The sequence below is a fragment of the Anabrus simplex genome, chromosome 7 (genome assembly GCF_040414725.1).
Source record: "Anabrus simplex isolate iqAnaSimp1 chromosome 7, ASM4041472v1, whole genome shotgun sequence".
Classification (NCBI taxonomy): Eukaryota; Metazoa; Arthropoda; class Insecta; order Orthoptera; family Tettigoniidae; genus Anabrus; species Anabrus simplex.
Window position 1 is genome coordinate 265,832,312 of NC_090271.1, and position 12,984 is coordinate 265,845,295.

Here is a 12,984-nt window from a genome sequence, read left to right on the forward strand (position 1 = left end):
GGAGTAGCAGCAACAACGTATGACGGTATAAAATCAGCAAAAGCTCCCACTGAAGAGAGGAGATTCAAAGGAGCAGTTAATTAAATAATGAATCCAGATTAGTATCTGTAGTAAAATTTGCTTGTTAGGCTACTGTGCAAAGTGGTTCAGTTATCCATGCAGTGCCTGCCAGTTACATTTCTGGGAATATAAAAAATGCTGTAAATTTTACAGAAATGAAGTGGCGTAAGGCTTTGAGTGGGGGGAGTATCCGATGACAAGTTCGGCTTGCCCGGTGCCGGTCTTTCGATGTGACGCATATAGGTGACATGCGCCTTATGATGAGGATGAATAATAATGATGGAGACGGCACACACACCAGTCCCCGTGCCGGATAAATTAACCAATGATGGTTAAAATTCCCGACCCTGTCGGGAATCAAAGCCGGGATCCCTGTGACCAAAGGCCAGCATGCTAACCATTTAGCCATGGAGCCAGACCCATTTTACAGAATTGAGCCTGCATTCGTGCAATTTGTAATTGTTTAAAAAAATCCTTGTTTCCGCTGAGTGAAACATGAGGGATTATGATGGCAAGAAATTCCCATTACAGGCTTGCAACGTTTGTGGAGCAGTTTGATAAGCTGGAGGTTTGATTAGAAACCCAAGCCTGGGAACATACCTTCCCTCAGGCATTTGTTACATATCAGCTCCACGCCATGTCACCTTGGGTTATGTACCACGCGGATTAACTTGAAGACCCAAGGGGATCACAACTTGTGAACGAGGTTTGCGGTACTGACAACGACAATCATTGTCGTCGCAAGCACACAAGTCTGAGTCTCACCTGAGCACGGCATTGCTTATGTAAATTACAGCTTGCCTACTTGTTAATTTAGTTTTCAATCTAATTTCCCTGATAAATATTGAACACAACCAATTTTGATTTGAGAATCTGCCTCTCTCTTTCCTGACCTCCATGACCCATGCTTTCAAAATATTATAAACCTTCCCGTTGCAGTTTCAGACAGACATTTAATGCATACTAGGCTCTGCTTCATTTTTAGGTTCAATGTTCACTGAACTCTATGTCGCTAAAAAGCCACATATTTTACGGATAATTACTTTCCTAACGTTAAATCCGGGAAGATACTGCAGGTTGGGCTCGGAACATGAGGGAAATATACGCAGCCAAGCCGGGTGGTTAATACTGTGGGATGAGCCAGAAAAGGCTTCTAAAACAGCCCCAAGCGGTATACAAATGTTAGAGGAAACGTGCGCCGAGCAATGCTGTAAGTCACAATAGAGCGCTGTGGTTCCTAAACTTCAATTCACTGTCACTAACACTGTCCTCCCCCCTCCACACCTACCAGAAAACTAGCGCAATAAGAGGGGGCTTCTTCTCTGTTTTATTGACACTTAAATTAGGGTGATGGAGCCATTGGCCGTGTGATTTCTAAGAAAAATGTTCTTTGTAGTAGTTATAAGGCTGCTTTATTGCGAATACGTTTAATGTATGTTTGTAACAGCCCCAAAAGAGGGTTTTTTTTTCTAGTGGCTTTACGTCGCACCGACACAGATAGGTCTTATGGCGATGATGGTGGGATAAGAAAAGCCTAGGAGTTGGAAGGAAAAGGCCGTGGCCGTAATTAAAGTACAGTCCCAGCATTTGCCTGTTATGAAAATGGGAAACCACGGAAAACAATCTTTAGGGCTGCCGACAGTGGGTTTCGAACCCACTATCTTCCAGATCCAAGCTCACAGCCGCCCGCCCCTGACCGCACGGCCAACTTGCCCGGTAAATAAAAAGTGTTTTAATAATGGTGAAAAACAATGTTAGACTTCCACAGGTAATAATATTACAAGTTTTTCATCATAAAGAAATTGAAATTACGACTTTTGTAAGGCCGTTTTTGCTTTTGAACTTTTATCACCTCCGATCTTGTGAAGGTGAATCCCCTTCCAGGCTATTCAAGCTTCAGGTTCATTTTTGCTGCAAACATTCAGCAGTAAAATCATCGACTTCCACATTTTTGACAGACCAATTATGGCGCCACCTGTAGGCCGAAGCCCACTCTTCCGCTTCCACAAACTCCTTATTACAATCTTTAAAAATGCGACCCCGGCGAGCGGCCAGTTTGATCTACTCACGCCATTTTTGCTTCGTTAAATTCATTGCGCATGTAGCCTGACTCACTACTGCAGTCCCATCGCCCAGTGCGTGGTACCATTCCAACTCACCGCCATCTCTGCTGTGCCCATGTACTATGAGTGTCATGCTTCCCAGGACGTGTGACAATTGTGTGGTAGCACATTGCATATGTGAGGGGGAAAAAAACCACTTGCCATGTTTTATGATCCTACCCTTGGGAAATACGATAGGATCTCCAAATTTCTGCGGTTATATCTCGGGTTACTGAAATTATACTGATATTTGACCACGTGTTTAAAATCAATGCCTTCATAGCATAACGTGAAAATTCTATACCGTCGTCACTTCGATACAAACCTCGGTCGTAAAGGTGGCTAAGCCACAGAACTTTTTGAAATAGCCGCACGAGATAAGACCAGCAATCTTTTCTCTCTGCCAATCCGAGCAGCGTAAATAAGCTATTAATCAGTTAACTTGGAGAGTCAAATTTGACCTAGTAGGTGCATTGATATGTTTTGCAATTCATCCCTCTGCCAGATGGCAGGAAGTGCTCAAATGAATATAACGTCGCATCTCTGGGCTCAGGTTTGTCATTAATTGAAATCCAGCTCTACCTTTAATAAACGCATTAAGTTCACAATTCACTGGAAATCACAGTTCATTGTTATTCATAGCTTTCGGAGCTGATCCCTTAGAAATCTTATCCTTCAAAGATTTTAATGGAGTTTGCTAAAGCGCTACTTGGGTGTCACATAGACTGTTCTAATTTAGAAACCTTTCCATACAGCGCACGTCTCCGCTGACCTGAAAAAATAATAATAACTTTCTATAGGACACTTTATTTTTATACTTAGGCTATCAGTTCACCGAAGAATCAAACAAGAATGAGTAACCGCCAACAGGTGGGAATTATTTCTAAGGGTAACGTTAAACTATTGCATATATTTGTAAAATCCATCACATTTCCAGGCCACTACTACTTTCAAGAGATACAAAATTAGTGAGCAAGTGACTGTGCGGTTTGGGTCACGTAGCTATTAGCTTGCATTCGGGAGATGGTGTGTATGAAACCTAGTGTCGGCAGCCCTGAAGATTGTTTTCCTTGGTTTCCTATTTTCACACCGGGAAAATGCTGGGGCTGTACCTTAATTAACGCCACGGCCATTTCATTCCCACTCCTAGCCCTTTCCTATCCCATCGTCGTAAAAAGAACTATCTGTATCGGTGCGAAGTAAAGCAGATTGTAAAAAATAAAAATACACAATTATAAAAATTAATAGATCTTTCTTTAGCTTATCCCAGTTATTTCTGCGGGACCCAAACAGGCGTGATTAAAAAGGAAAAATCTCTGAAACCACAATCCTGTCTAACATCATATTCCTTATTTTACAAATTTCGCTTTCCTTATCCACAAGTAAATAATAATTCTACAGAATTACTCCTATTTGGTTTGAAACATCTCTTCAGCGCCATTACGACATGAGTACAATTGGAGCCTTTCCGTTAGTGTTTATTGTCAAATCAGCACCATGTGAGACCTTGAGAAACGTAATAGATTTAAACCATGCTGATATAGGTGTCTACTTTGAATGTTGATATACATATATAGAAAATGCTCCACATCCCAGCTCTGGAAAATTCCAGTTTCGTGGAACGTTTCCTCAATTGTGATTAGACTCATTTACTAATGATAATTACCGATGAGAGGGTGCGATTAAATTGGGTTTTATATCGGTAATTGACATAATTTTTTTAATGTTATAAATTCTTCCTCATCTAGAGGCTGCTTGAAAACAATTAACAGTCGGTATGAATAGCTCAGACGGTAGAGCGCTGGCCTCCAATCCTAACTAGGCAGGTTCGATCCTGACTTAGTCCGGTGGTATTTGAAAGTGTCGGTAGATTTACTGTCACTTTAGAGAACACTCGCGGGACAATATTCTGGCACCTTGCTGTGTTCGAAAACCTTAAAAGTAGTTAGTGAGACTTATAATCAATAACATTTTTAAGACAAAGTATGTACAATAAAATATTAATTAAGATCTGTAAAGATAGCAGTGCGGTGATTGGGTAGAGAGCTTCCCTCGCCCCGGGGGGCTGAGGTTCGATTTTCGGCCAGATGAGGGATTTCTAACTGCATCTAAGTGCTGGTTCGATGTCTACTCAGCCTACTTGAGAACAATAGATGAGCTATCTGACTGTGAGATAGCGGGCCCTGTGGAGCAAGCAAAGAATAGCGGTCAGGATGATTCGTCGCGCTGAACACGAGTCACCTAGCAATCTGCAGGCACTTGAGCTGCGAAATAATCGCTTTGTAAACCAAAAATACTGCTTTCGTGATGAACAGGCCACAGTGCAGCTCCGATGACGTCACGCTAAGAGGCGTAATAGGAAAAACGTAATAGGACCTTTCATCAGCACAAATGTTTGTATCTCTTCTCTTTTTTTTGTTTTGTTTTAGTAGTTTAGGATTACCCACGAAATGTCGAATGGCTTTTAGTGCCGGGATATCCCAGGACGGGTTCGGCTCGCCAGGTGCAGGTCTTTCTATTTGACACCTGTAAGCGACCTGCGCGTCGTGATTAGGATGAAATGATGATGGAGACAACACATACACCCAGCCCCCGGGCCATTGGAATTAACCTATTAAGGTTCGACCCACGCAGTGCACGAACAAGTTTATGCCTTGAAGTTTAAAAATTTTTACAAATAATATATTAATACAACAGGTGAGATCGTTATCATCTGCAACTGTCTGTCATTACATTAAGTTAAGTCTACATAATATTAGGATAAGTAGGCGTAAAAGTAGCCAAAGCGTAACGACTGTTTTATTGGCCCCCACAAATCATATTTATTATGCATTAATGAAAATATGGAGACAACGAATGTACAAAAAAAAATCTTGGACTTTCTGTCATTATTATCTAAAAAGAATTTTTAGGACCTTTCATCAGCACAAATGTTTGTATCTCTTTTTTTTTTGTAGTAGTAGTTTAGGATTAGCCCATGTTTTCCGGTTAATGCACTGCCCAGCAATATCTGTTAGTTGCTTCCCACATTCACGAAATATATACCTAAACATTGTGCAGCATAGTTTTAAAATGCATGAATAGTAATGCGAAACTCGTTTAATAGAAGAATAGGGTTTAACAAATGCCTTTAGTTCTACATTTTCAGATTTTGTGTTACTTTTACTTCGCATTAATTCCTTTCAGAAAAGGTAGTGCGTTCTCAATATTACCTAGCTGAAGAAATAGCACAAATCTAGTTTCACTTGGCTACTGACAATTTAGATTACTTCTAGGCTTGTTCACTGTAAGGAAGGAACGCACTGCTCTAAATCTAAGGAGAAAGTCAAAAACAGAACTCACTATCAGCTCTTATTGTTTGTAAGAATTATATTTTCGGTTGTGAATTTTATTTTCCATAAATGTCTCCTGGCCTCAGTCAAAGGAAATGAAAATATGGTGTGGGCCTAGGCCTATAGTCACTGGTTTAATTGGACTTTCTTCGTCTTAGGCACAACTTCTCACTGTGGCATTTGCGCGCTTCCACACAATGTATCTAATTTCGCAACACATTATATTTCCATGAAAACGTATTACGCGGTACAATTCAATTAATAAATTCCACAAAAACATTATATCACTTTAGTTTGCATTGCCCATCACCTGATGGGAACTCACTTAACCCACAAGAGGTCTCATTATCTCAATGAGAAATGTTTACGTAAATCCTGAAGTGATAAATTTAGAGAACAGGCACGCAATATACTTATTTTTAAACCGGCATTCAACAGCCGCAGTTGTCTACAGAATACTCTCAATCACTATGTATTCCATTCGCAAGTATAACTCCACCTCGAATGGATCAGCTGATGGGCTTAGCGCGCTTTCTACTGTAACGGTTCAAATCCCGTTACAAGGTGATATCTGTATTTTATTATTATTATTATTATTATTATTATTATTATTATTATTATTATTATTATTATTATTATTATTATTAACCCTCAAGCACACGCGCCAGATCTTAGGACGCAAATACACGCGTGGGGATGTTTTCCACCCCACATATAAATGTATTGTAAAATATGAATTACTGTATTAATTGGAGATTTTAAGGTAGATTATGAAAGAATGACTTTTTCTGCGGGGATCCAGACAGGAAGGTACAAGAGCGGGGAGAGCACAGAAAAGTTATTTGTACTTTCCACTAGGAAATAAAATGACCTGGGGTGGATTCCACCCCATACGCGTGTGTTTGAGGGTTAATATGATTATGATAATTATGTCCGTATTATTATTATTTTATCTGTGAGATTACTATTATTATATTATCATTCTTATTCAGTTCGATTCTGCAATGCTTGTCGCTTGCGTAATTGTAGTTAACTGTATGCACATATATATACGTGTGTGTAGATTAACATTAGAAACGTGTACAGTAAAGAATTGCTGTATGTCAGATGTGGATATGACATTGCTACATTGTGCAATACTGCTGGCGTTACTGCCAAGTCATCGCTAAGTCATTGCTACGTCATCGTGCTCATTTAGCGATGCGCTCACGGTCTTGGAGATACCTGGCCGCTCCGGGTTATTTCACCATTGTATGTAATACTTGTCGCGAGGTGGGAGTAGATTATTGTTATTTCTGGAGGTTACGTAGGTGCGTCAACCTAACGTCTATAAAAGGTGGCTGCATTTTGTAGCGTCAGTCATTATTCAATTGGAAGGAGAGGCGACAGTTGGTCGAGTGTGAACGAGATGCAGAGGCCACAGTCAGTCATTAAGTCAACGGGAGTCTACGGGAAGGAGAGGACTCAGTGATTCATTACTCATTGGTCATTGAGAGAATGAGGTTACAGTTGGTCGGTCTCTTAGTTGAAGAAACGGACGCAAAGGCTTACCACGAAGTCAAAGAAGGATAAACTTACCAAGTAGTCATTAGGATGTAGAAGAAGCAGTCACATGGATAAATCACCAAATTAGGCTTGACACATCTACAGTTAACACCAGATCTAAGGCATACGTCGTAATTACACTCAAAGTGTTGAAGGTACAGTCAAGTGAAACAGTGAGGGATATATTTCGTATAAATTGTTAAATGTCCGGTCAAGAAGAATTCAAATTCATGCCTAGTTTCTTTCAGTTGCAATGTCATAATTTCATATTCTAATCTGTTTTATCGCAACAAGACTTACTATTTTTTATATATAATTTCAAGAATATATTTTGTTCAATCAAATTAATCTTTCGTTTCATTTATACAGTAAAATTTCTTAACCTCAAATTTAATGGGGAAACCGAACGCCAATCTCCTTTTCCCAGAACTTATATGGTATGTTGTCAAAAGTAAGCTTATTACCCCACACCCTGTTACTAAATAAATAATTGGACTACAGTAATTCGTTTACATCATGAAAGCAGCGGCAAAACCCATCACAGCTTGTGATCATTCCAATAACAGAAGAAATAAAGAATGAGAAGACAGAACATTTTGAATCCCACATGCGATTACTGTAAAATTATCAGCACCATATCTGGGTAATCCATCTGCCATGCAGCAGGGGGAATAGTAATTTGGGTGTGCTCCAGTTGTGATAATTCTTGAGGTAATATTAATCTATAATTTTCAACATGATTATTCTAGCTATAGATATCCACCGTTGATGTAACCTTTGTTGTTATCTGCATGCTTACTTACGGCATGGAGATTGGAGACGACTAAAGGCAAGTCTTGTCCTTTACATAATAGATACTCTTACAGAAAGCTACTTGAAAGTCAGGGATGTTTGGTGACATGGATATGTTTAAAGCAGAAGAATTCGCAGTGTAAAGGAAGGCTAGTGCGTCAGAACAATACAAAGGTGAGAATGATCGTTCATCGGAGCGAGCTTAGAGATACATTAAGCTATATTTTGAGCGAGGAATCAAGTCTGTGAAGACAACAACTTGGTAGTTCTGCCTTTACTAAATACAGGTTATAAATAAAGGAAAGGAGATTTTTAGAAAAGGAAAGTCTTTCTTCATGGACGGGACATTGAAAAAAGCTTCATCACTCAGTTTCATCGAGCTTCGATGCACAGAAGATGGAAGAAGCGTTGAACCACCTGCCTTTGCTCTTCTTTCTGAGATGAATCGTATTTAGGAATGCTACGATTGCTTCTACAAGAAGTACCTGATTGGAATATTTATTATTATTATATTATTATTCATTCATTCATTCGTTCATTCATTCATTCATTCATTCATTCATTCATATAATTTTTGCCTTTATGGACAGTGTTTGAACTTGAATATCTCATGATGACACAATTTTCACTTCTTTCCCTTCTTCCTCTTCCCTTCCCTTCCCAAAATCTCTTCATCCTTTGGCTGTGCTCCTGTTTCCTTTGTTCTGCCCACAATGTTCTTGTCTTCTTCTTCTCATTTACTATAAATTTTGTATTCCTAATTTCTATTCCTAATTATTATTATTATTATTATTATTATTATTATTATTATTATTATTATTACTATTATTATTATTATTATTATTATTATTATTATTATTATTATTACAATTTGCTTTAACCTACGTTGCACTGATACAGATAATCTTTACGCCGACGATGCGAGAGGAAAGGCCTAGGAGTGGGAAGGAATCGAAAGTGGCCTTAATTAATGTACAGCCTCATTATTTGCCTGAGGTGAAAAGGGGAAATCACGGAAAAAATCTTCGGGGATGCCAACAGTGGGGTCCGAACACACCATTTGCCGAATGAAAGCTCATAGCTACGCGACCCTAATCAGCCGGCCAACTCACTCGGTTACTTGCAGATTAAGGCGGTGTATACTGATTTTGAAACGTTGGCTATCTCAGACATAAATGAGGCATTTCCCTAATTTAATATTGGCGGATGTCTTTATTTTACTTTTCGCAGTGTCTTAGGAGAAGTGTTAAGTATATTGGTCTGACTAAACTATAGGGGCTGCCTGGCCGATGCGGTAAAGGCGTGCTCGGTTCGCCTTCATGGCCTGTACGGAGGTGACTTTGCTTTTTTGACTACACTATACAAGAAAAATGAATACGTCAAACTGCATGTATGAATGTGGCTCCACTTGCCCTTCTTAGGCCTGAAAATGTTGATGAAAGCTGGCTTTATAACCAAGGGTAAGGACCAGAGGAAGAAAAGATTGCCTAATTTCTTAATTACTTCATGGTTCAAGTGCAAGAAAATACAGAAATGCCACCTGAATTACGCAACTGCTACCGAAGACTTCCTGGCACGAATATTTTAGGAGAAGGTTGGCAACATAAAATGGACAGTCAGATTGGAAGACCACACCCGAGAAGGGAGGACCTCATCAAGTGCTTAAAATATGAAGCATGCTGTAGATGGACTTAAATTTAGGAGTTGAATGAAAGAATAGCAAGGAGGATTGCTGGAAGGTTCGAAGAATATTCTGATTTTAGAAAGTTCCTTCCGACGATGTTTTGCATTCTGAGCTTGAATAATGATAGAAAAGTGGCAACGTATTTTAAAAAACCTGAGAAAGTAAAACGAAACTGAAAAACATATTATTTAAGAAGGCAGTTAAAGTTTGCTGTGCATGGAACTAGGTCTTCAATTGAAGACCAAATACGGCTACCCGTGCATGTCATTAAAGTCCGTGGGTCACTTGAGCCCTTGTCCTGAAGCTGGTGCGAATCGACAAGACAGGCCCACCTCAAAACTTTTCTTATGTCTATTTATAAACAAGGCACGCAGTTCGAGCTGGCACTAGCAAAGGACCTTTCCGCAATATCATTTTTAACATCCTGCAAAGTAAATGAACATTGAATTTACACGACCGCATTGTAATCGAAACCGACTTTCAACCTATTAGGTCGTGTTACGTACATTTAGTACGTATTGAAGAGATGTTAAGTACAGAACAAAAATGGCCAACCAGACACCAGTGGGATCCGAACCCACAACCTCCCGATTTCGAGTCGGTTGCTCTACCAATTGAGCTATGGTGGCCTATGCCATCTTTGTTCTGTTGGAAAGGATCTAAGCTACAGGTCTGGTACTACTACCATCTCACTGGTGTCTGGTTGGCCATTTTTGTTCTGTACTTAACATCTCTTCCCGCCTCTGTGGTGTAGTGGTTAGCGTGATTAGCTGCCACCCCCGGAGGCCCGGGTTCGATTCCCGGCTCTGCCACGAAATTTGAAAAGTGGTACGAGGGCTGGAACGGGGTCCACTCAGCCTCGGGAGGTCAAGTGAGTAGAGGTGGGTTCGATTCCCACCTCAGCCATCCTGGAAGTGGTTTTCCGTGGTTTCCCACTTCTCCTCCAGGCGAATGCCGGGATGGTACCTAACTTAAGGCCACGGCCGCTTCCTTCCCTCTTCCTTGCCTATCCCTTCCAAACTTCCCATCCCTCCACAAGGCCCCTGTTCAGCATAGCAGGTGAGGCCGCCTGGGCGAGGTACTGGTCATACTCCCCAGTTGTATCCCCCGACCAAGAGTCTGAAGCTCCAGGACACTGCCCTTGAGGCGGTAGAGGTGGGATCCCTCGCTAAGTCCGGGGGAAAAACCGAACCTGGAGGGTAAACAGATGATGATGATGACTTAACATCTCTTCAATACGTACTAAATGTACGTAACACGACCTAATAGGTTGAAAGTCGGTTTCGATTACAATGCGGTCGTGAAAATTCAATATTCATTGACTTGGCCCTCAACGGGCAACGTAAACGCACTCTACAGTGAGATGGTAGTAGTACAAGACCTGTAGCTTAGATCCTTTCCAACAGAGCAAAGATGGCCTAGGCCACCATAGCTCAATTGGTAGAGCAACCGACGCGAAATCGGGAGGTTGTGGGTTCGGATCCCACTGGTGTCTGGTTGGCCATTTTGTTCTATACTTAACATCTCTTCAATACGTACTAAATGTACGTAACACGACCTAATAGGTTGAAAGTCGGTTTCGATCCTGCAAAGTAGTCTTCAAGATTGCCCTTGGTTCGTTTCCACTGATCGGGAAGACGAAGAAAACTATTAGCCGCCTGAGATTAGTTAATATGTGCTACCACACGCTGAATTGGAGTTACTTTGTCTTCTGTGTGCGTAAAGCGCTAATCGAAGTTACAAAAGCTGCAGAGTTAGACCTACTTCCATTGCGCAAGTTAAACTTATTCACGAATATGTTGGAAAAAATTACACCCTTGGTGGACACCGACGTTGATACTAATAACTGCATACTCCTTTTCAACTTTTGTTTTACAGAAGTTTGTAAAAGTTACAAATTACGATAACTAAGACTAAACTTGTGGTTATTGAATAAACAAAATTGAACATTCATACTTCAGTTCATCTTCTTGACGTTCGGCTCAGAGAGCTCCGTGTTCGATTCTCGGCCGAGCCGAGGACTTTAACTGCATTCGGTTAATACTTCAGACTCAGGGACTGGGTGTATGTGTGTGTCTTGCTACACTTCCCTTCATCTACGGACCACACAACACACCACCAACCAAGAGAAAAACATCCAATAGTAAATCTCGCGTTAGGAAAGACATGCGGCCATAAAACTGAGTCAGTTCCAAAACAATAAGTTCAGAAAAAAGAGCATACATACTTTTAAATTAGGGTATTATTATTTTTATTTATTTAATTAGTTTACCCTATACCCCATCAAGGGCAGTGTCCTGAAGGGAGATACATTTGGTAGGGGATACAACTCGGAAGTAGCACCAGTAACTCGCAGAGGTGGCCTCGCCTGCTATGCTGAACAGGTGCCTAACGGGGGATGAAAAGACTGGAAGTGATAGACAAGGAAGAGGGAAGGATGCAGCCGTGGCCTTAAGTTCGGTACCATCCCGCCATTTGCCTGGAGAAGAAGTGGAAATCCACGGAAAACCACTTCGAGAATTGCTGAGGTGAAAATCCAATCCCACTCTATTCAGTTGACTTCCCGAGGCTGAGTGAACGCCGTTCCAATCTTCGTAAACCTTTTCAAATTAAGTTGCAGTGCCGGCAATTGAAACGGCACGTACGGGGGTGGCAGTTAATCACACAAACCACTACATCACAGAGGCGTACTTAATATCTAGAAGACACACATTCTTTACCACCCTGCATCCAACTCCACCTCCGTATGTCTTACAATCATAGTCCAAGGCAAAGTTCTGAAGAACATAATAGAACATTTCCCATACATTGGCAGACATCTGTCAGCAAATACAAATATTGATGATGAGATTCAACACCGCCTCAAATGTGCTAGTATGGCTTTCGGTCGTCTTTGGGTAAGGGTCTTTGATAATCATAATATCAGCACTCAGACCAAGCTTTACGTGTACAAAGTTACCGTTATACTATCTCTTACATATGGATCTGAAACGTGGACTAACTTCAGAAGGCACATACGGTGCCTGGAGAAATAACATCAACGTTGCCTGAGAAGGATCCTGAGGGTGAAATGGCAAGATCGACGCACTAATATCAGTGTTCTGGAAGAAGCTAAGTCCATTAGCATCGAGACCATGATTATCAAGCACCAACTCCGCTAGACAGGCCAGATCGTTCGCATGCCTGAATTCCATCTCTCATAACAAATTTTTTACTCGCAGCTAAAGGATGGTCATAGAAAACTGAAAGACCACAAAAGCGGTACAATGATTCGCTAAAAACCAACATGAAAATGTGTCAAATCAGAACTAAAAACTGGGAAGCTACTGCACACAACCGCACAGTCTGGCGTCGTAATGTCTGAGAAGGAACTCAGCGCTTCGAGCAAGTAAGGTGGAGAACAGAACTTGACAAGCGCAATGCAAGGAAACAACGAGAGCTCATGAAGAAAAACCAAACTACACAACCA

General features: G+C 40.9%; 1 non-coding gene across 1 annotated transcript; it reads right to left on the reverse strand.

Moving 5' to 3' along the window:
* Positions 1-10,071: 10,071 nt before the first annotated feature.
* On the reverse strand, positions 10,072-10,145 carry TRNAS-CGA (transfer RNA serine (anticodon CGA)). Its single transcript has one exon. It is a non-coding gene; the product is annotated as a tRNA-Ser (tRNA).
* Between the last annotated feature and the right edge of the window lie 2,839 nt (positions 10,146-12,984).